The sequence below is a fragment of the Saccopteryx bilineata genome, chromosome 3 (assembly GCF_036850765.1).
Source record: "Saccopteryx bilineata isolate mSacBil1 chromosome 3, mSacBil1_pri_phased_curated, whole genome shotgun sequence".
NCBI classification, from domain to species: domain Eukaryota; kingdom Metazoa; phylum Chordata; class Mammalia; order Chiroptera; family Emballonuridae; genus Saccopteryx; species Saccopteryx bilineata.
In genome coordinates this window covers 68,066,013-68,087,939 of record NC_089492.1, presented here as the reverse complement: position 1 = coordinate 68,087,939, position 21,927 = coordinate 68,066,013, and the positions used below count along the sequence as shown (strand labels likewise).

The window sequence follows — 21,927 nt, the reverse complement described above, 5'->3', positions numbered from 1 at the left end:
CCTTTATAGCCTTTTGTGTACTTGCCTAATCCCTCATAGTAAATAGATTATAAACTCCTAGTGGGTAGGAACTGTTTCTTAGCTTTTTCTGTCGGCAGTTAGCACAGACAGACAGCAAATACTTACTGAAAATAAGTGAAAAAAAGAAAATAATTAAATGGTTACAGTTGTTTAGTTTCCTTCACTGAAACTTCTTACACTCTCTTCCTAAGAAGTTCAGCTGCTCCAGTGTGAAGCCAGCAGTGTAGAGGCACTAAACTTGGCCTTTCCAGAGAGGTGGCTGCGAGTGTGCAGGTCATGCTCCTGGAGCAACCTGGCACATAAAGCTTCTGCCTGGAGGGTGTCCTGAGGCTTCATGGCGGGCACTGATGTAGGGATGGGCACTGTCCTGGTGGGCACTGACAGATCCTTGATTAGCGGGCTAGTCTCAGTCTCCCCCTCCCCTTCCCCCTCCCCCTCCCTGCCTCCTCACACCCTCCCCTTATTTCTTTTAAGTAAAAGATTTCAACAGCTCATGATAATCTTGTAAATTTTAAGATGAAAGTTAATACATGCAAATTCAATATGGATTAAAAATGTAAGGAGCAAGTCCCACTATCTTTGTCCCTTAATCTTTAGAAAGAAGGTGATTAAAAAGGTGATTTTTAAAATGATGATTAAAACTATTTTTGTTAGGCCAATTTAATGTGAACCTGCCAGTATATCTTCCAGGGATGGTACTGGCAAATTAAAATCATGCTTTTGTAGTTGAAAAATCACGATTAAGCTGTCCATTAACCTGTCAGCAAATTTAAGTTATGAAATTCCATTGTGATAAAAGATTTGGGAATACAGTGGATAGATGTACATAGGGATTAATCGAACAGCTTGAGCGCGCAGAGACGGATGGACTGGCTCACCCAGTCCTGGCCCTGAAGCCTTTGCTTCTCCCCCGCTGCCCTGCCTTCCCCAGTGTGCATTGAGTTCTTAACATGATCTGGGCACTGGGCTGGCAACCGGTGTGAATGATGCAGACCCAGAAGCTGCCTGCTTGTAGCTCCCAGTCCAGTAGGCCTTTTGGATATGGATATAGATGATAAAGGTTTTTTTGTGTGTGACAGAGAGAGACAGAGACAGAGAAGGGGACAGATAGGGACAGACAGGATGGGAGAGAGATGAGAAGCATCAATTCTTTGTTGTGGCACATTAGTTGTTCATTGATTGCTTTGTCATATGTGTCTTGACGGGGGTGGGGGGGTGGCTCGCACTCAAGCTGGTGACCTCAAAGTTTCGTGGGTCTTCCACGTCCCGGTCTGACGCTTTGTCCACTGCACCACCACCTGGTCAGGCTCTTTTTTTTTTGTAAAGAAAAAAATTCTTCTGGCAAGGTTTAGCTCTTTAAAGGAAACAGACAGTTCATGTTTATATTGAGTCATTTTAACAAGAATTTTAAGCTTTGGTAATATAAAATACCATAGTAAATACAAACACAAGCCTTAATCTGAGTCTCAGTTTGCTTGTCTCTGTAAATAGTGATGGTAAAAGAAGTGAGCATTTAGCAGGTGCTTTGATACTTATGCCCAGTGGCTGTACACGGTTATTTCAAAGTCATCGAACAAGTCAGAATGGCAAGTGTGGTGGCCTGGCCAGAAATGCAGAGTCTTTGCAGCTTTGAAGAAGGAGATGCAGTTGAGAATGTTCTGTTCTTGATGAAATGTTTTATTATTAAACACAGTGAGGAGTCCTTGTGTAGATTTCTAGACATTTCAAAGCGTCAGAAGAAATACCATAAGTTTTATTTATGAACAGTTTGGTCAATTATTTCTTTTTTTTTTTTTTTTTCATTTTTCTGAAGCTGGAAACAGGGAGAGACAGTCAGACAGACTCCCGCATGCGCCCGACCGGGATCCACCCGGCACGCCCACCAGGGGGCGACGCTCTGCCCACCAGGGGGCGATGCTCTGCCCATCCTGGGCGTTGCCATGTTGCGACCCTCCTGGGTGTCGCCATATTGCGACCAGAGCCACTCTAGCGCCTGGGGCAGAGGCCACAGAGCCATCCCCAGCGCCCGGGCCATCTTTTGCTCCAATGGAGCCTTGGCTGCGGGAGGGGAAGAGAGAGACAGAGAGGAAGGCGCGGCGGAGGGGTGGAGAAGCAAATGGGCGCTTCTCCTATGTGCCCTGGCCGGGAATCGAACCCGGGTCCTCCGCACGCTAGGCCGACGCTCTACCGCTGAGCCAACCGGCTAGGGCGGTCAATTATTTCTTGATTACAGTAGTGTATGTGTAATACCCTAGATTTTGATTCCCCACAGGAAAGGTAACAGGTGACATTTCATGCCACACAGCCATCTGTGCAGTTCTCTGTGTTTGGGCCTGAGTCTAGGGGATGGTGGAGTGGCAGTTTGTGTGGGGAGAAGATGATAGGCCGGGCCCCGTCTAGCCTCAGTGCTGTCTCTACTAGCTGCCGTGAACTTGAAGTCACTTTTTGGTTTACCCTTTGGGACTGTTTGACCTTAGGCAAGTCACCTAGACTCTTATTGCCTCGGTTACTTAAAACTTTTTGAGGGTGTTGGAATAGATCTCTTTCAAGTCCTAAATAATAATAGAAGAAAAAGCCCATGATTTGGGGAGCATACTGGAGAAAAGGGTTGGCGTGAAGATTCTTTGTGAAAGGGACTTAGTGCTTGTGCTGCTTTTTGGAGTTGACAGCTAAAACAAATCTAAATTGGGAAGAAGTCATCATTTTAGTAGGATTTTCCAAGGTATGTGGGATGGGCCCAAGTATCGTATGTATTCCTGTAAGTCAAGGTTTAGTTGCTGTCACACAACTGCTGGTTGGTTGTGTGCTTAGTGGCTTTGGTGGCACTCCCTCCCCTGAAAGAGAGAGTGTACACATGGGAGCAGTAGTTGGTACATGTGCTGTTTGTCCTCTGGAGAAAACTGTACTGAATATGATCTTTAAAAAGTGCTTTGAAATTTTATCTGGCTTAAAAATTAATTTCTAAATTTGAAGACAACTTCTTAGCAGAGGAAAATTTTATAAACTATGCATGGCACGTTTACAGATTCTTTGAAAACTGCTTGTGAAGGTCTTCGGCGTGATTATTTTTTCCTGCATTCCCATATGTCACACATTGCCTTTTTACCCCTGGGGGAAACCGTATTGCATTATTTGTGATCCTTTGGAGTTGTATGAAATGATAATTTAACTTTTCAGATGTGGTTAATCTGCAGTCCCTGCTTCCTAACTATTAACATACATGGCATGACAGGCTTAAATGTTTCCAGGTGTGATTGGAGAGCTTGGCAGTGAATTACTCTTAGATTATCTTGGCCACTGTAATTTACTACAAAACTGCAGCTTTGTCATCAGCAGTTGAAAAGAGTATGTTAACATTAACTCCTCCACTTGAGACACATTTTACATTAAATAAATTAACTGTCTTCTTGAGACAGTTAAAGTGTTTATAATACTATTTAGAACTATGTTTTGTCTTTTGAATGTTTGATCGTTTGTTAATGAGAGGCCTGATTTATGTAATCTTGATTTGCTTTGTGAGACTTGCTTCAGTTGGGGAATTCCCTTCCCTGGTGTGCCCTCCACTGTAGGAGCCTCTCCTCACCGCAGACCTACCTCATCTCTGCCCTGGGCCAGGAAGCAGCCAGCATCTGTCCTCCACTTCACAGTTTGTCCCAGCTCCTGCAATGGAATCCCATTTTCCTCCATAAAAGAGTCATCATTAATCAATGCATAAGAGGACCCATTTAACACTCTCTTGTTGTTATTAGCAGTAAAACTCCTTAGACATTTAGAGGATTTTTTGTTAATGGAAACATGAGAGAGGTTATGTTATGTTTTGGAGCCTGCCAGAGGAGGAGTGAAATTCTGGGCAAGGTAGCAGGTGGGGTGAGTTGGAAGTCTGCAGGCTGGGCCTTGGTTGAGAAGGGCCCACTGGATAGCTCTGCTGGCACTCTCCGTTTCTTACCCGTGGCTGTCTTCACTCAAGCTCAGTGTCCTCAAATTCGCAGCCCTGTACTGGTCTGCGCCCACTCTCAGACCTTCCCCACCTCTCCTGCCCCATCATCTTGCCTAGAACATTTTCTACATCCCCACTGCCTTCCTGCTAGCCCTATGGAAACCTCTGCCCCACTCAGTGGGAGACTCAATAGTCCCCTTTTACTGTCCAGGAAGGGGGAGCAAGGTCCATGTCCTCTGTCTCTCTGTGGCAACAAGGTGGAGAGGTGAGTTCCTGACACTCCTGCTGGGGCTTCTGAGTTTTCTCAGCGAAATGATTTTACTCATGCTAGTTAGCTTTTACTTTAAACATTATACTCTAGTCAGTGATTTTCAACTGAGGTCCCACAAGAACTTTTAGTCAGGACACTGACCTCTTTTCCCATAGATATTTTGCAAGAGAGGGAGAAAGGGATAGACAGATAGTAAAGGAGATGAGAAGCATCAATATGTCATTGCAGCACTTTAGTTCATTAATTGCTTTTTCATATGTGCCTTGACCACCGTCTTGACCAGCTGAGTCAGTGACCTCTTGCTCAAGCCAGCTACCACGGGGTCATGTCTGTGATCCTGCGCTCAAGCCAGAGACCTTGCGGTTCTGAACTTGGGTCCTCAGCTTTTCAGGTCGATTCTCTATCCATTGCACCACCACCTGGTCAGTCTCGGCCACCTTTTCTTAATCCTGAGTTAAAGTGAAAGATTCAAATATGACTCACTCATAATGAAAGAGAAGATAGGGCCCTTTGAGTCTCAGAATTTTACATTGATCACCCATTTTAACATGTCAGTATTAACCCTCACTGATTACTTGAATTTTTGGGTCACCTTTGAGATGGTAATAGTAATTTTTGACATTCTAGGAAGGATGTTATGTATGGCAGAATGAAACTTAAGAACCAGAAAGGACATAAGTAGAAATTTTGCACTGATTTCATTTTTACAAAAACATAAATTTTAAAAGAATATTTGATCTGAGGCCTTGAATAAACTTCAATTCTGCTAGTGACTTCTTCCCTTGAAAATTGCTTACTAACCTATGGGGTTATAAGTATAGGCATTTCCTTTAATACATTTAAATATATTTGTAGTGATTGCTGGAGTAATTCAAATTTATTGACCGTAGGAGGATATTAAATATTTATCTTTTCTGCTTAGTGCCTATAGTGAAATAAAATATAAGTTAATGGTTATTGGCTTATAGGCTGTTATTTCTGAAATACTATCTTCATGTACTTTACTCAGTGGCATTACTCATATTCTGTATGTGTTACAAAGCAAGTGTGTTATGTAAGGGATCTATTTTATGTAAATTTTGCTGCTTAGCTAAAAAATATTTCAGAAGAGGTTTTTAGCTTTATAGGGTGTTGTGTGTGTTTAGATAAGTTTTGTGCTGCAGAGAAACCTATATCTTTAAAAAAACCAGTAAAATAATAATGCATTAATATTGAATGTGTTCTGGCACACCTGCAGCATCTAATGCAGTCCAGAATGTAGAAAATTGGCAATAATTCAGTATATGTGAATCTGTGGCAATCATATTAGCTTTGTAATAGGGTGATCAGATAAAAATATTTGTGGGTGTAAATCAGAGAAGCTAATTTATTTGGGTTTCCTTCAAAGTAATGATAATGCAGTATTAAACATAAAAATGTCTGATTATGAATATAATTTTATTTGAACTGGTATAAACATTAGGAAGAACACATAGCAGTATTTGTAAGTTTTAAACTTTAAGGGAAGAGGAGGGGATGAGAGGACAGGATGAAAAAGGGGAGGGGACTAAGAGGCAAAAACTTCCAGTGTTAGAAATAAACAAGTCATGGGAACATCATGGATAGCATAGGGAAAGTAGTCAACAGTATGGTAATTACTTTGTGTGGATATGGGTGGTTACTAGACTTACTGTGGTGATCATACCATAAGGTATATGAATGTTGAATCACTATGTTAGACACCTGAAACTAATGTAATATTGCATGCCAACTATATTCAATAAGAACAATAGAATAAATAGTATAACATTAAAAAATGTTAAAGCTAAACAATTTAAAGGAAATAATGTATAGAATTATTCTGAATTTTCTGAAAAGTAAATCTCAGAACTGACTTACAGAAGGTGATTAGTAAGAGCACTGATTTTCTATAAATTTTAAGGGATCATTTGAGGTTTTTTGTTTTGTTTTCCCTACTATTACATTGATTTTCAAAATCCTGAAATTGACAGCATCAATGAGGTTAATTTTTTTTAAGTGAGAGGAGGGGAGATAGACAGAATCCTGCAAATGCCCAGACTGGGATCCACCTGGCCACCCCTGTCTGGGGCAATGCTCAAACCAATGGAGCCTTGGCTGTGGGAGGGGAAGTGTGAGAGAGGAAGGAGAGGGGGGCGGTGGAGAAGCAGATGGGCGCTTCTCCTGTGTGCCCTGACTAGGAAAGGAATCCAGGACATCCGCATGCCGGGCTGACTCTCTATCCACTGAGCCAGCTGGCCAGGGCCGGTTAATTTTTTAAAATCCAGTTATTTTGCATTTTAAAAATGCAAAAAACTTAATGTAAATGTCATTAGTTTGTTAAAACAGACAAATCATTTAGAAAAGTTGGTGGGCTGAGTAACCACTTCTGTATGTGACTGTTTTATTTGAAGTGTTACTTGTAATATTAATTCTGTACAGTTTAGGTATCACAAAACTTTAAATCCTAGTGTCATTCCAAGGAAATCTTTAATTTTTTTTTTTTTAAGAGAAAGAAGAGTCCCAGGAGCTTTTTAAATAGTTGTACTTTGGAAGGTGCTGTCATAGAAAATGTAGAAATCCATATTGGATTAAAAGGTGTTTTTTTAAATTATTTGTTTATTTATTTATTTATTTATTCATTTTAATAGGGACAGAGAGAGAGTCAGAGAGAGGGATAGATAGGAACAGACAGACAGGAATGGAGAGAGATGAGAAGCATCAATCATCAGTTTTTTGTTGCGACATCTTAGTTGTTCATTGATTGCTTTCTCATATGTGCCTTGACCGGGGGCCTTCAGCAGACCGAGTAACTCCTTGCTTGAGCCAGCAACCTTGGGTCCAAGCTGGTGAGCTGTTTGCTCAAGCCAGATGAGCCTACGCTCAAGCTGGCGACCTCAGGGTCTCGAACCTGGGTCCTTCCTCATCCCAGTCCGACGCTCTATCCACTGCGCCACCGCCTGGTCAGGAATTAAAAGTTTTGATGATATAGAAATGTAACATTTGCACAAAATACACTGAGCAGACAACATGGTATTGGACATGTATAATTAAGTGGAATGTATTGAATGTGGGAAGGTTTGGCCTCTGCTATTTCTTTTGTCCCTTCTGTATATTATATATCTGCTAGTGTTGTGAACAGTCCTGTAGCTTGCTTGTTTCCTGTACTGTTTCACCAGAAATTAGAATTCACCAATTAAAAGAATACAAATAGAAGCTAGCATGCAATAAATTTTAAGTACTAAATATAAACATTCATGAGTAATATGTTTTCTTTGTTAAAATATTTATTAGTAATTAAATCAATTAAGGCATTTTTTTCTGGGCATGCATCATTGCAGTACAATTTCACTGACTTGTTAGTTATGGACAATTTCATTTGTGGTTATGCATGTGTATACTGAAGAATATACATTTCAAAATTGGTTGAGGTACAAGGACTTCATCGAGCCTTTGCAGGATTGGTCCTTTCTGTAGAACTTAAGCTACCCGTTTATTCATTTTACACACACTTGTATAATGCTTGCAATGGGACAAGCATTGTTGTAAGTGCTTCATTAACATTAACTCATTTATTTAAAACCTGATAGCAGCCCTGTGAAGTAGGTCTCATTATTACCCAGTTTCGCAGATGGTCCCACAGCTAGTGTGTGGAGAACCACTGTTTGAATCTCAGTGGTCTGCCCTAGAGTCTATGCTGAGTCAGTAGCCACTGCTGCCTGTCCAGAAAGAGGCCTTCCTCCCATGCTTTCCTTGACCAGACAAGGGACCCTGGGAGGGACATGTTGGCAGGTATTACTACTTACTGTCCTGTGTGTGTAGATGTTTGGGAGGCAGGCAGTGTGACAGCATCTGGTGGTAGGTGAACCTGCTCAGCCTTGTGAGCAGTCTTTCACAAATTTTCATGCTACAACAGAAACTTTCCTGCCTCAGAAATTAATTCCACCCGCTCATCTTGGAGATAGGTCTGGGGGCAAGAACGAGAGCTGTGTTCAAGTTTGTGGAACAGCAGGGCCTCTGGACAAAGAAGGAGAGAGACAGTCCTGTTTCTTGATGGAAGGTGTGAGCTGCAGGTTGAAGGTCACACAGGCCATTGTTAAAGGAGCTTGCTTCCCTCGGGGACTCCTTGTCTGATATGTTCCAGGACCAGCAGTGGCAGGGGTTTATTTGAGAACGGTTAGTGGTTGTCATTAGCAGTGCTGAGGAGGCAGTGTGTGTGTGCGCGTGCGTGCACATGCACGCATGTACATAGGCATTATAGTTGTCAATATTGAGTCCAAACTGGCATTATGAAATAGAATTGAGTTTATGTTAGCACTAACACTGATTTGTGAGTAGTTTCTGGTCCATGACATCTCTATACTTATAAACTGGTCTCTGTCAGTATTTGTAAGGGGCACTTGTCTTTTAGTTTCTGATGACTTTTTCCCCCTCTGTACCTTTGCCCTTCCTCCATGTAGCCCCCCCCCCATCCAGAATGACTTGAGCCATCTCAAAACAAACCATTTAGCTGTACTCCCATGTTTCATAGTGGCATAACTCATAGTAGCCAAAATGTGGAAGCAACTCACTATTAACAGATGAATGGATTAAAAATGTGGACTATTATTTCAGCCTTGAAAGGAAGGAAATTCTAACATGCCACAGCATGGATGAATGTTAAGGATGGTATGCTAAGTGAAATAAGCCAGAGACAAAAGGACAAATACTGTATAATTCCACTCATCTGAGGAACCTAGAGTAGTTAAATTCAGAGAGGAAGAAAGTAGAATGGTTGCCAGGGGCAGGGAGTGGTGAGGAGGGGGAATGGAGTTGTTTAATGGGTATGGAGTTTCAGTTTTTCAAGGTAAAAGATTTCTATAGATGATGTACAACAATTTGAATGTGTCTAACACTACTGTTGGTAAAAATGGTTAAAATGGTAAATTTTGTTACATATATTTATCACAATTAAAACAACGGCAAGCCTTTGAAATTAAGTGTAAAATCTATTCGGCTGTTTTAGTTGACGGACATGTATTGGCATCGCTGGCTCATGGGTGAGAGCAACAGGCATAGCGCTGCTTTCTAGAAAACAGGCACTGGGGTCTGTGTGTGAATGGATTTACATCATTCTAGTAAAAGCTTATTGTGGTTGTGAGGAAAGGGATAAGCATATGTATGGGGGGCACTGTGAGCAGAGCTCATGGAAACAGGAGTGAGGAGAAGGTGTTCAGGTTGACTGAGAAAATGATCATGGTTTATGTAGGGAGAGGTGAGTGATCTGACTAGAGAATAAGGATATTAAATGGTGCGAGCAGTCTCCATTTTTCAGTTTCTACTCCAGGGGTCCCTAAACTTTTTACACAGGGGGCCAGTTCACCGTCCCTCAGACTGTTGGAAGGCCAGACTATAAAAAAAACTATGAACAAATCCCTATGCACACTGCACATATCTTATTTTAAAGTAAAAAAACAAAACGGGAACAAATACAATATTTAAAATAAAGAACAAGTAAATTTAAATCAACAAACTGACCAGTATTTCAATGGGAACTATGTTCCTCTCACTGACCACCAATGAAAGAGGTGCCCCTTCCGGAAGTGTGGTGGGGGCCGGATAAATGGCCTCGGGGCTGCATGCGGCCCGCTGGCCGTAGTTTGGGGACCCCTGTTCTACTCTATGGTAGTTTACATTTTATTATTTGGCTTATGTTTTGTTTCTCAGCACATCTACCAGGTACAGTATTTGATTCCTTTTGCAAGGATCCAGACAGGGTCCATGTATTGGTATTTATTAGGTATTTCAAGAAAGGTACTGTGCTACAGGTTATTAGTATTGATGTAAAGATCAAGTCAGAACCCCCTACCCTTAAGAGGTTCATGGTCTAAAGTGAAAATAAGATGTGTGGACTGCCTGACTGGTGCTGGCGCAGTAAATAGAGCTTCAGCCTGGGACACTGAGATCCCAGGTTCGAAACCCAAGGTTGCTGGCTTGAGCCCAAAAGTCACTGGCTTCAACAAGGGGTCACTGACTCACGTGGAGCCCCCCAATCCAGGCACATATGAAAAGAAATCAATGAACAATTAAAGTGATACAACTATGATTTGATGCTTCTCATCTCTCTCTCTTAAAAAAAAATGTGTTGACCAGTAGACCTAGTATATAGGACCAGGTCTGAGAACAGTATGAAGAAAGTTTTTGTGGAAACATGGACTACAGAGATCTAATTCTTAGAAGTGAGATCAAAGAAGGATCTTGAAGTAGGAGCAGAACCTTGAAAGATAGGAAGGATGGTAACAGGTAGAGCAAATGGGAGTGTGGGTCCCAGGTGAACCGCAGGTAGATACAGGGAAGGCCAGGCTGATTGATCTCTGCTAGGAAGGACAGACAGCTTGCTATCAGAGGACAGAATGCATGTGACTTGGTGTAAGAAGACAGCAAAGGCAGTTGTTTGGGGCCAGATCATGGAGAATTTTGAATGTCTTATAAAAAGAGTTTTGCTTTAGTTATGGAAGTAATGGGGAACTAATGAAAGTCTTCAATGTGGGAATGACATATTTTGATACCATCAGAGCTCAAGCTGACAATTGCAGTGTTAGGAAGCAGGAGGGTTGAACAGATCTGATTTATGTTTAATTAGAGAAGCTGATTGGGTTCTTGGGTGTCCATCTGAATAGGAAGTTAGGTTGGATAAATAAATAGGAAGGATACAAATTAGTCCTTCAAAGTTAGAGAGAGGTGTTAAAAATTGATTCAGTTTAGAGTATAGAGCTGTTGAAAGAGTCTGGGCAGAGTTTGACCTGCTAAAAGCTATCTTAAAGGTTAGTTTGTATGGAATGGGTTGTATAGACAGACTAGTTAGGTAATAGGTTATTGAACAGTGAAATGATGAAGACCTAGACTGGGGAATTAGCAGCAGAAACAAAAGGAGGAGAGGATTCATAGAGAACAGACTGCCAGCTGTCAGGGGTGGGGTTTGCAGGGCTGGATGTAAAAGGGGAAGGGATCAAGCAAAAAATAAAAAAAGGAAACTCATAGACACAGACAATAGCATGGTGATACCAAAGGGGAGGCGGGGAACTAGAAGAGCGTTGGGGGGATAAATGGTGATGGAAGGAGACTTGACTTGGGCTGGTGAACTCACAATGCAATTCAGTCGTACAATTGTACACCTGAAACCTATATAATTTTATCAATCAATTTCCCCCAATAAGTTCAGTAAGAAAAAAAGAGGAGAGGATTGATAGAAAGTAAAGGAAATGGTGAAAGGAAGATGTGAAATTCACAATTAATAAGCATGTTTCTATGCAAAGCATTTATTGTATGACAGTATAACTGACCAGTATTACTTACTTTTGGAAAAGAGGAATGCCATATTGATCAGGTAGAGCAGGGGTCTCAAACTCAACTCAGCATGTGGGCCGCAGAGCAAGATCACAGCCGTTCGGCGGGCCGCACTAGGTCTACAAAAGGCAACTGTTACGCAACACTTTTCTCACTGCAGTTGAAAACAAAAAAAAATCAGTACAACAAGCACAATCGTACATGTAGTTTACTCAGTGTCACAAAACGACCAGAAACTGTAGTTTGCATCACAACTGCTGTTAACTAAGCTAATATCTAGCTAGGATGCTAGAGAAATGAAAAATACAAGTAGGCCCCTAGGCTTACTTAATTTTATCCAAAATATTTTGAACTTCGTGGATTAGTCTGCGGGCCGCACAAAATTGTTCGGCGGGCCGCGAGTTTGAGACCCCTGAGGTAGAGGGTAGGTTGTCATGAAATGGCCTGAGTGAAGAATCTCAGCTTGAACAAGCTGGTGGAGAGACCTAGGTGGCTTTCAGGACTGCCAAATTGACAAGTACAGATGATGGTCACCATCAAGGCACTGGTGGTGTTGGCTGTGTCCTCGGAGTTGCCTAATACAGTGGTTCTCAGACCTTCACGTCTTAGCACACTGGAGAATTGCAGACCCTTTAGGAAAAGTGCTGTGACATTTTGGAAGTTTGTGTGAACTTTCTGCTGCACATGGATATATTCACATTGTCGGGTCATGTGTAAAAGAATCTCACTGAGCAAGTTATTCCCTATGGTTTTGGAGAAGGAAATGATGGCTGTTACTAAGCAAGACGCTTCACCTCTCAGGCCAGTACCGAGGTCAGATCAGCTTACAGCCTCCCACTTGCCCTGGGAAGGTTCAGGAGCGGGGCAGAGCTGGGGTATCTGGGAGATCTGTGACTGCTGTGTCGCCAGTACCCCGAGGTAAGCACAGGGGTAACAGGGAATGCTTCTGATGATTTACTCCATGCTTTATTTCATTTGGTTTTGAGTCTTTTAATTCACTCAAGTCAGCAAATAAATAAAAGGGCTAGTCTTTGCACATGTCCTGTAAGCTGTTGGAGAAGACGGGTCCCACCAGCCCGTAGATGAGTGCTGCCACCACATGCTGAAGTGGATAAAGCTAGAGTGAAAGAAAATGGAATTTGGATATGAAACCTTAGGTTTGAGTCTCTGCATTGTCACTAGTTGTGAGAACCCAGGCAAGTTATTGTATTTTCTTCATTTTTTTAATGGAAATAATAATATTTATCTTTCAGGCCTGCTCTGATACTTGAGATGGTAACCTGTAAAATATAGGCACTGGGCTCTGAATAAAAATAATTTATGCCCCATCTTCAAAATGAGATGATTTAGTGCTTTTCACTCCACTCCGTATTAAGCAACCACATCCCAGCTTTTGTAAGGCATGTGTTTCTGTGAACTGTGGACTCCTGGAGTTTGATCTTTAAAGATTAAATAAACCTAGAGTATTCAGAACACTAAAGCAGGTACTGGTCACTTGTGAGTTATTTAAAAGAAAAAAAATTAATTTGATACAAGCATCAGCATTTGCTATTAAAATCTATTTCAATTATAATATATCTTATATACCTTGATACCACTTAAAAGGTTTCTTTAAAAATAAACCAAAAAACTCCCCATTCCCCAGAAAAAATAGCAGTAACAACAAAACTTATGACTAAAATAATAGAAGGGAATTTTGGCAGAATTTTTCTGTCAACTTCCACAGAAAATGATTCATTTTTATATCTAGAATTAGGAATAAGTTAGGGAAGAGTTTTAGTCAGACCAGCATTCTTGAAATAGACCCAGAATAATATTGTAATAAATTGTGAGGAGGTGGTTTTCTTTGCGTTATTAAGCATAGTTGTAAAACTGCTTACAAGTCTAGCCACTTGAATTCACAGTACAATGTGTCCGTAAAGTCATGGTGCACTTTTGACCGGTCAAGGGAAAGCAACAAAAGACGATAGAAATGTGAAATCTGCACCAAATAAAAGGAAAACCCTCCCAGTTTCTGTAGGATGAGGTGGCAGCATGTGCACATGCGCAGTTGATGACGTAACACCGTGTATACAGCGGAGCAGCCCACGGCCATGCCAGTCGAGATGTGGATGGTACAGAGGAAAGTTCAGTGTGTTCTGTGGCTCGCTAAATTCGAATCCATGACCAAAGCGCAACGTGAATATGGGCGCGTTTATAACGAAGTGCCACCACATAGGAATTACATTACTCCGTGGGATAAGCAGTTGAAGGAAACCGGCAGTTTGGTGGAGAAACCCTGTTCTGGTAGGCCATCAGTCAGTGACGAGTCTGTAGAGGCTATACGGGATAGCTACCTAAGGAGCCCTAAAAATCTGTGTGTGAGCCCACATCGAACTGCACTGAATAGGTATGAAACTGGGAGAGTTTTCCTTTTATTTGGTGCAGATTTCACATTTCTATCGTCTTTTGTTGCTTTCCTATGACCGGTCAAAAGTGCACCATGACTTTACGGACACACTGTAGTCTAAACTTGGCACAGAAACTCTCTGTTCAACACAAATGTAGTTGTGTTTTTTAACTGAGAAAAATGGACTAGCTTTTAAAATTTTTTAATTCTTAGAGATTGAAACAAAATGGAGTAATTGTCCACTTTTAGCTACAAGCAGTTGTGCTGGCTTATTTCCCAGTCCCTTCTAGTTCTAGTTACTGTTTACTATATACTTGTGTTTTTAGTAAAATAGTTGATTTATACATCTTAAAATGGCTTTCATCATCACATAGTGAGTGCTTTTCATAAGTATTGTTTTTGAAACCTTAATGAAGGGATTTATGTAATATGGATATAAAAGTAAATCTTCATAAGTATATTGTATATATTTATGCCTTTTAAGATGATATGAATATAATTTATTCTTGTGACAACACATGAATTTTTTTGTGTTCAGCTGTTGTGTTTATACTATATGGCATCAAGCTTTTCCAGACTTAATTTCCTGTGTTTTTTTTTTCCTATGACCATCAGCTATTGTTTTTTACTATTGGCATTCATAAATCCTTTCACCATGTTTTGTTTGATGCTAATAAGAAACCAGGCAATATAAATGACCATTTAAAAAATGTTTTATAATATTAATATCATCCCTGTGTCAAAGGTATTATCGCCACCCTATGGAAGTAAGAAGTCAGGTTGTAGAGAGTTTAAGTAACTTATTGAAGATCAGGAAGCCAGTAAGATGGAATCTGACTCAGGTGAGTCTTTATGTATGTGTAAATATGTTTACACCTTTGTAAATACTGTGAATACTACCTAGATCAATATATAGAACATTTTCAGTACCCTGCAGGCTCTCTTTTGTGCCTCCCATTAATGAACCCCCATAGATAACCACTATTCTGATTTTAATCTCTTTCTGTTCCCCCATAGTTTTGCCTATTCTTGAACTTCATAACATGGAATATAGAATGTACCCTTTGGTGTTGGGCTGCTTTTGCCAGCATTACAGCTATGAGATTCAATTGTGCTGTAGTGTATGGTGTTAGAGCCTTGTTTTTTGTTGCTGTGTGGTATCCCTTGGTATGAGTATATTAAAATTTGTATGTTAATCTTGTTGATGGACATTTATTTAGGTCATTTTCAGTTTTGGCTACTATGAATAAAGATGCTGTGAACATTTTTATACATGTTTTTAGTTTTATGCATTTAAAAAAAAGATTTTATTCACTTTAGAGAAGAGAGAGAGAGAGAGAGAGAAGGAGGGAGAAGCAGGAAGCATCAACTCCCATATGTGCCTTTACCAGGCAAGCCCAGGGTTTTGAACCGGCAGCAAGTTTATGCATTTTTTAGTGCTCCCTTCTCAGATATATACCCAAGATTGAAATTTTTGGGCCTGGGGAAAGAAGGTCTGCTGAGCTTTAGTAGGTGTCACCAGTTTTCTAGTGTGTGTACAGGTTTACACTCCCACCGGCAGTGCTGGGGGTTCTGGTTGCTCTATGTCTTTGTCAAAGGTTGATATTGTCAGTCCCTATTAATATCTTTTCTTTAATTACTTTGGTCAGGTGTCTAGTTTGATATCAGGAAAATATAAATTATGTTTTAGAATAAAAGCATTTAAAATAAGGCTTTTTTTAAAAAAAAATTTTATTCATTGATTTTTAGAGCGAGAGACAGAAAAAGAAACGTGGATTTGTTGCCCCACTCATTCATGCTGTCACTGGTTGATTTTTTTTTTTTTTGACAGAGAGAGTCAGTCTCTTTACTTACAAAGGCCTAACTTCTACAATTTTAAGTTTGTAAACATTCCTGGGTACAATTTTTCCAGGAGAGAGGAACAGATAGGGACAGACAGACAGGAAAGGAGAGAGATGAAAACATCACCTTGGGCTTCAAACTAGTGACCTTTAGGCTCAAACCAGTGACCATGGGGTCATGTTTATGATCTCACATGCAAGCCAGCCACCCCACGCTCAAGCTGGTGAGCCCATGCTTAAGCCAGCAACCTTGGGGTTTTGAACTTGGGTCCTCCATGTCCAGTTCAATGCTCTATCCACTGTGCCACTGCCTGGTCAGGGTGTCATTGGTTGATTTTGTAGTACCCTGACTGGAAATTGAACCTGCAACCTCGGTTGGTGGATGCTCTAACCAAGTGTGCTACCTGACCAGGGCCGAAAAGAATATTCTTTTTTTTTTTTTTTTTTTTTTTTTTTGTATTTTTCTGAAGTGAGAAGTGGGAAGGGAGAGAGACAGACTCCCGCATGTGCCTGACTGAGATCCACCCGGCAAGCCCACCAGTGGGCAATGCTCCATTCTAGCACCTGAGGCGGAGGACCATGGAATCATCCTCAGCGCCTGGGCCAACTTGGCTCCAATGGAGCCTTGGCTGTGAGAGGGGAAGAGAGAGATAGAGAGAAAGGAGAGAGGGAAGGGTGGAGAAGCAGATGAGCACTTCTCTTGTGTGCCCTGGCTGGAATCAAACCCAGACTTCCACATGCCAGGCCAACGCTCTACCACTGAGCCAACCGGCCTGGGCCTAGAGTATTCTTATTCATGGAGCTTAATAGTTGTGTTCATGATCTTGAATATTGCCAAGGATTTTTGCTTTCAGTTGCTGCTTTTATAAGTTAGCCTTGATTGATTATTTATTAGTGATACTAATAAAGTTTTTCTGTAAGAATAAGCACAGTATTCTAGAAACTACTTGTTTTATTTAGAATTTTATTTAGGGAAATTTTTAAGGAATTTAAGATGGTAAAAATCTTTATTCAAGGAGTCAGGTTTACAAATGACTCCTACAAAAGGAGACATGGAGAGAATAAGAAAAATTTTATCCAGGAATGTTTACAAACTTAAAATTGTAGAAGTTAATAAAGGCCTTTGTAAGTAAAAAATTAAGGTCTTTTTATTGTATTAAAGTATAGCAGTTACATATAATCTATAGCATCTTGTCTAGCACTTTATTCATTGTATGGCTTACATAATCTTAAAGTATATTATCCTATTAGAAATTGAGTTGATTAGTTCTTGCATTTCTCAGTTCATGCAAGTCACACGTGTTCGGCTTTCTTGTATGAATCTCAGTACGCTGATTAGTCAGGCATTCTCATCTGAAACTAATGTATAATAGTGCTAAGCTGTAGGACTTGCCATACCAGTTTCACAGTGTTTTTGTTTTGCTCAAATAGATGAAAGGTTTATTTAAGTGTGGCCACACTGGTACTGCATTCCTGGTGATCTTGGTTGGTTAATGACAATCCTTGTCATAGAAATCAGGAAATGTGGGTTGAGTCTCTGGGATGCATGTAGTCTGTTCATTAAAATGCTGTCTCCCAAAGGACTAAGGACTGTTGGAAGCACTTGGTAGGTAACACGGCCTAAAAATCCTATTTGTCTGTCTGTCTGCTATATTCATTCTGTTTTTTAAACTTTTGTAACACCTCAGTGTTTAATCATATTATCTACTGTATGATTGCTTTCTCTCGTAAGATTAAGAATGACTTTGGATATCCAGGTAACCTTCTTTCTGAAGTTTAGTAGGTTTGTTTTGGTTGGAGTGTTTTGGTTAATTGTGAACACAGTATTAGCATCAGATTGTACTGCTGCTTTGTATAGCTGGTTGGCTTTTCACTGAATTAACTTTGTGATCAGTACCATATATATATATATATATATATATATAGTTATATATATTTGTAGAAAATGTATCGAAGATTTGTTTAAAATAAACATCTTTGAAATACAAGTCATTAAAGCAGTTTGATACTTAGCAAGCCTTGTGGTATCCTTTGTATAATATTTGAATGGGTTGTAATTAATATATTATGGATTTCTTAAGAATTTCAGGGTAAACTTAGGTATGCATTTATGAGGAAAGGAGACATACTACAGTCATGTGTTCATTATTCTTTTAACAGGCATACTTGATATATTTCAGGTCTATCACTTAACCAATATCATTGTTCAAAATGTAAAATGAAGAGACAAGTTTATTGTTCGTTTGAAGACTGTTCATGTGTATTCATGTTGTAAGAAAAGAGACGACACAAAGCAGAATGTATTACTCTTTTTGTACAAACTCCAAGACCTATGTAATTCTCTAATAGGAATGGAAAGTTTTGAAGTTAGACAAGGAAAGCTTAAGCAAAGGCAACGAAGTGAGTTAGTTGCTAGTAACGCGCTATTGGGATAGTACTAAGTGAGTTACTGATTGTCCTATCCAAGAGTGCCGCGTCTAGAGAAGCCCAGTAAATAAGTTATTTATTAGAACTGCAGTAAGGTAGGCAAGACTTTTTATTTATTTATTTTTTTAAGGCCATTTCTGCCTCTTGTATGTTAGTGTTGAGTTTATGGACTATTACTAATAAAGTTACTTTATAGTTTAAAACCACTGGAGCCTAAATATCTTATCACCTCTCCTATTCCATCTGTTATGCCCCTGGAAGATCATGAAGGCTGAACAACTAGCTTAGAGCTACCCATTTGTTCAGGAGATGTGTGTAAGGGGTAAGGGCACATGATCGCTTTTGGCTTCAGATCTTCAGCATTAGATCACTGAGGCTATGGCCAACAGTCTTCATGATTCATCATATGTAAGCAACAGAAGAAATTTAAATCTTGCTGTAAGTTTTTCTTGCATAAACCTTCCATGTTACAGGCACTTATATAAAAGACACGCCATTCAAGTTAAGTTCCTTCTATAATTCTAGGAGTCACAGTGCTTACCTGCTTACGCTCTTTCTATATATGTGAAGAGCAGAAGGGTCAGTTCTCCATGTGTTTGGTTATTTTTGGTACTCTATCTTTTCATATTATGTGTAAAACTTTGATAATAAGGGTAAGAGCATGTGTGCTTTATACACATATATACACAGACTGCTGTATCTGGTAGTAATGATTAAGGGTAAGAACACATACTTTCTATGCGTATACACACAGACTCACGGTTTGTGTTATAAGCAACTTTGACAATAAACTTCATTGAACTTTGTCATGGGTACTAGGAAGAATTGAGGAAACCATTTGTAAAAGCAGTTGGATTTTCTGTGGAATTGTTAAACCTTAATGCAGTGTTTTTTGGCCTGTTTTGCCAATTATGGAGAGGTAAAGAGCGGTATAGGCTGGTTTTTCATGTGGCTCCATTTAAACTGTCTCTGCCACTAGGAGTGTGGGCACCAGGGAAAGCTGTCTGCTGCTTAGCATGTTGATGGTCATGCCCTCCACCTCTGAGGTGAGGAGGTAGAGGTGGCTAAACTTTGACCAGAAAGACCAGAATGCTAGACCATGTTAAAGGGCCATATCATGTCAAAGATTTGGGAGAAAGCTGTCTCATGTTAGCCTCTGTGGAGAATAGATTCGATTCTTAAATGAAAACTACAAGCAAAAACTAGAGTAAGATGCTATTTTCTACCTTTCAAATTAGTAAAATGAATGAATAAATGAGAATCTGCCCTTTGCTAATAATTAGGTTGTGATTTAAGAGCATTTTAATTAATTACTGGTTTGTAGTATAAGTCTGTATTTTCTGAAAATCACTTTGACTTCCTTACAATTAATCGGTCATATCTTTTGACCTAGGGATGTCACTCCTGGTATTTTTTCAGGAAGTAGTCATATTTCTAGGTGAAGATTTATGTACAAAGATTTTTATCATACAGTTTCTGTAAACAGTTAACACAATGGAAATGGTACAATTTAACGGAAGAAATGGTTAAGTAAATGGTAATATATTCTTAATGACAGTAAAACAAGAATGGTGAGGGAAAGTTGCAGTGTAGTACATTGTTATATAAAATTACATTTATTATATAAAATTACATTTAATCACGTTAAAGATCTGGATAGAAAAACACCTAAAAGAAAGAAACTAAATGGAAGAATTGGTTAAACTATTAACAAAAGTTACTTTATAGGTGTGAGGTGAACATTATTTTTCTCTTTTATACTTTTCTCTGTTTTTCCAAAATGAACATTTGTTTATTTTATAACCTTAAGAAGGACAATCTGAAAGGAACACAGTGAATAATAACTTCATTAAAGGGAGAAAGGGAGAACTGACTTCATTTGAAAGAGTGTTTCCAGATATGAGACCAAATTTGGAACAGAAGATCTATTCTAACTTTCAGGTACAGCAAAATCTTGCTGGAATGAGCAAAAGGGTATTAATTGTCTTTTGCAGATTGTTAATCTATGGAGTACTTCATATTAGGGTAAGGATAATCAATATTAACTTTTCTGCACCCCCTGGCACCTGGTGCTTCATAAATTCATAGGGAATAAGTGAATGAAAGTTTTCACTGGATTTTGGACACACATTGACTTAAAGATTCTCAGATATCCCTTTGGAGTTAGATAGCATGTATATTGATGAGATGGAGAAGGTAGAGAAATTTGAAGTGGAATCATCACTAGCTTACTTGGTATATTTTATCCTAAGAATGTGTATCTTAGTCATATGCATATTAGTCTTGAAAAATGGAATGCTTTATTATGCAGGGAAGATTTGGATAGGGAGAGAGAAAACAGTTGGAGGGCTGGCTTGAGTGGGATGTGGGACCACTCACGGAGACAGTGAGGGTCTGGGCTTGAGAAGTGGGGCCCCAAATTGCTCAGGGAAACAAGCTTGTTCATCCCCTTGAAGGTCAGTGTTGCTCTGGAAATACTGTTAATTTGCATGGAATATTTGAATAATTCTACATATACATATTATTCTTTAAATTTTAGCCCTTTTTGAATTTTACTTTATTGTTTCTTAGAAAATCCAAAAGTTAAGCGCACAGGTTTACACCAAATTACAGGAGGGTTAAAGATAGTTTGGTAGCCAATATTGAGTGAGATAACATTATAACCATATAATGTGATTTGATTTACCCATTGTTTTATAGAAATTTGGTTTTGGTAATTAAGTATTCCTAGGCAATGATCCCCCCTCTCCCCAACTGGGTTGAATAATTAGCAAAGGACTTAATGTATCAAATATTTATTTTTAAAATTTAAAATGTCCATATTAGGTAGGCTACTATTACTCTAATGTCAATAACCTTTTCAAAGTTAGCTAATTTTATTCTTTTCCTACTCATGTAATTTTATTTACGTTTTATCCTATGTTGATGTGCTTTCTTGCTGTTGTTACTTTCAATGTCCAACTCATAATTTATATTTATAACTAACTGCCTCTCACCTGTTAGTCATCCCTTATGTTTCTCCTGTTTTAAAACAGCAAAAACTGACTCAAAGAAGCTGACCATTCTGCATAACTAATATCTTTAGCCAACTGTTATACAGAGAAATATTAGATTTTCCTACATTTTTCTTAAATTTCTTTTGTTTTCTTTATTTTTTACTGTTTTCAAGAAACAAATAATTTCTCTTTTTAATTGAATTTATTGGAGTATCATTGGTTAATAAAATTACAGGTTTCAGGTGTACAATTTTATAATACATCAACTAAATATATATTGTATTATGTCTTCACTACCCTGAGTCGTCTCCTTCCAATACTATTTGTCCCCCTATGTTTCCTTTAGATGGGAAACTCTTTGAGGGCAGGGTTTATGTTTGATCATTGATATGTGTGCCAAGTTTCTAGTACACAGTGGGATTCACTGTGGACTCAAGAAATATTCACTAGCTGTTGAAAAATTTAGAAAGCCTCTCAAAGTGTTTAGCATAGTTAAGTAATTTATGCAATAGTTTTAAGTCTGACTCAGTAATTGGCAGTCCTAGTGTTTGAAGTAGTGATGGATATTTGCTTACCTCTCACTAATGTCAAGAAAGTACCTAATAGATAGAGATTCTATCTGGACTTTGTGGAATCTAGAAGTACAATTCTAAAAACATCTTTGAAACAACAAATTCTTTGAAGTAATTCTGAAGATCTTGAGCACTTCATATCTGTGGCTA

At 39.3% G+C, this 21,927-nt stretch overlaps 1 protein-coding gene across 8 annotated transcripts in view; it reads left to right on the top strand.

Moving 5' to 3' along the window:
• The window catches only part of NCOA2 (nuclear receptor coactivator 2), a 315,226-nt gene that overhangs the window by 68,368 nt on the left and 224,931 nt on the right, over positions 1-21,927 (top strand). The window contains exon 1 of one of the 8 annotated variants that reach the window (XM_066266289.1): positions 17,348-17,388. The exons of the other annotated variants lie outside the window; for them this stretch is intronic. The gene's annotated coding sequence lies outside the window, so the exon portion shown is untranslated. Of the gene's footprint in view, positions 1-17,347; positions 17,389-21,927 lie in introns of those variants that run through there. 8 annotated transcript variants of the gene reach the window in all.